Source organism: Pseudorca crassidens, chromosome X (genome assembly GCF_039906515.1).
Source record: "Pseudorca crassidens isolate mPseCra1 chromosome X, mPseCra1.hap1, whole genome shotgun sequence".
Taxonomy (NCBI): domain Eukaryota; kingdom Metazoa; phylum Chordata; class Mammalia; order Artiodactyla; family Delphinidae; genus Pseudorca; species Pseudorca crassidens.
Genome location: NC_090317.1, coordinates 112403714 through 112406402, shown reverse-complemented (window position 1 = coordinate 112406402; position 2689 = coordinate 112403714). Strand labels below are relative to the sequence as shown.

Genomic DNA, 2689 nt, shown 5'->3' with positions numbered 1-2689 from the left:
AGAATGCTCTTTTTTTTTTTTTCAGATTAGCTTAATAAAAAGAAAATGGTAGGAAATTAGTTTCTCCAGGATACTTTTATACCAGATCATTATTATTAGTTAGAGTTTGTCCTAAAGAGTGGCACTAATTTGAAATGTTAGGTTTTGAGCATGTATTTTAAATCTTTAAATTATGACCATGCAGATAATTGTATTGGATTATTTTAGTTTTATCAGCAAAAGCAAAATGAGTAATGCTTTAAAAACTATTCATATTTCAGAGTAACTTTGGATTCTGAGTGACTAAAAACATGAACTGTGTCTGAGTCACTTTGCTTTAACTATATTTTGGGGGTTGCTTGATTTATTTAATTGCCTTGAGCAGAACACATTTGTGTCCTAGTGATGGCTCACTCTCCCCCTGCTTTCATGGGGGTGGAGCACTTTGGAGATGCGAAGTGATTATTTTTGGTTTCATCCGTCAAAGGGAATAGAATGAGATAAAAAAGCATTAACTTCTTTTTTTCTAAACTTAAATTTCCAGCAATCTCAAAAGATGACTGCTTCTTAGCAAAGAATGTTGGCAGAGTTTATTTGATTGCAAAATTATCGGAATAGATGTTTTGAAAGTTATCTCTTTGCCGAAAGTCCAATTAAATCTTATTTAATGAGTGGAGAATCGTGCTGAGTGCTGTGAGGATTATAGAGAAGTATTATTTACAGTTCCTGCGTTCAGTGTTTTAGAGTCTAGTTGGGAAGACATGTTGTACTAAGCTGAAAATGCAACAAACATGCAAAACTGTAAGTGTTCACTATTAAATATGCATGATTGATGGTAAGAACTATAGGACTTCAAAAGGAGGCACTTGTGGTGGCTTGAGTGGGCAGAGGCTGTACTGTAGTGAGGAAGCCCTGGAGCCAGAAGCCCTGGGGCTGAATCCCTGCCTTTCTGCCTAAGAGCTGTGAGTGCTTGCTTAACTTATTTAACCTCTCTAGGCCTCGCCTTTCTTCTCCTATAAAAGAGAACAACTGGAATACCTATCCCGTAAAGCAATGATATGGATTAAATGAATTAATGTAAACATCTCACTATGTGTATTGGTTTCATTTACCAGTGCCTGATATATGGAAAGTTATACATATATGGAAAGCAGTCAATAAATTTTAGTCATTGTTAGGGAATACAACTTTCTAGAGTTGTGTTTTGATATATTAACTTAATTTGGGGGGGTTCACTATTTATTTATGACAAATATTCCACATCCATGATCCTCTCCAGTCAGGAGTTCTTTGAGAGATGCCGTCCGCCTTGGCCAGTTGGAGAATGGAGTCTTCTGACTCACCCATCCTGTGAATGGCCCTGCAGATAGAGTAGGTTTTAAACTGGCCATTGAACCTGGCTGTCACCTTGTCAAGCTCGGCCAAATTCGTCTGGACGGACGCGTGGTCCTTGGAGCCGCTGATGCGGTTGTGCGGTGCGTACAGGTCCACGAAATCGTCGTTTTGCATGTTGAGGGCGCGTCTGGTGGCACCACAGTGGGCGCGAACGCAGAAAGCAAACTTTTTTTTAACATCTTTATTGGAGTATAACTGCTTTACAATGGAGTGTTAGTTTCTGCTTTATAACAAAGTGAATCAGCTGTACATATACATATATCCCCGTATCTCCTCCTTCTTGCGTCTCCCTTCCACCCTCCCTATCCCACCCCTCTAGGTGGTCACAAAGCACCGAGGTGATGTACCTGTGCTATGTGGCTGCTTCCCACTAGCTATCTATTTTACATTTGGTAGTGTATATATGGCAATGCCACTCTCTCACTTCATCCCAGCTTACCCTTCCCCCTCCCTGTGTCCTCAAGTCCATTCTCTACGTCTGCGTCTTTATTCCTGTCCTGCCCATAGGTTCTTCAGAACCTTTTTTTTGTTTTCTTAGATTCCATACATATGTGTTATTTATTTTTCTCTTTCTGACTTACTTCACTCTGTGTGACAGTCTCTAGGTCCATCCACCTCACTACAAAAACTCATTTTCGTTTCTTTTTATGGCTGAGTAATATTCCATTGTATATATGTGCCGCGTCTTCTTTATCCATTCATCTGTCGATGGACACTTAGGTTGCTTCCATGTCCTGGCTCTTGTAAATAGAGCTTCAGTGAACATTGTGGTGCATGACTCTTTTTGAATTGTGGTTTTCTCAGGGTATATGCCCAGTAGTGGGATTGCTGGGTCATATGGTCGTTCTAATTTTAGTTTTTTAAGGAACCTCCATACTGTTCTCCATAGTGGCTGTATCAATTTACATTCCCACCCACGGTGCAAGAGGGTTCCCTTTTCTCCACACCCTCTCCAGCATTTATTGTTTGTAGATTTTTTGATGATGGCCATTCTGACCGGTGTGAGGTGGTACCTCATTGTAGTTTTGATTTGCATTTCTCTAATGATTAGTGATGTTGAGTATCATTTCATGTGTTTGTTGGCAATCTGTATATCTTCTTTGGAGAAATGTCTATTTAGGTCTTCTGCCCATTTTTGGATTGAGTTGTTTGTTTTTTTTGATATTGAGCTGCATGAGCTGCTTGTATATTTTGGAGATTAATCCTTTGTCAGTTGCTTCGTTTGCAACTGTTTTCTCCCATTCTGAGGGTTGTCTTTTCATCTCTTTTATGGTTTTGTTTGCTGTGCAAAAGCTTTTAAGGTTCACTAGGTCCC

At 39.6% G+C, this 2689-nt stretch overlaps 1 pseudogene; it reads right to left on the bottom strand.

The window, feature by feature from the left end:
• Positions 1-1218: 1218 nt before the first annotated feature.
• LOC137216722 (small ribosomal subunit protein eS21 pseudogene) lies at positions 1219-1488 on the bottom strand (annotated as a pseudogene).
• Between the last annotated feature and the right edge of the window lie 1201 nt (positions 1489-2689).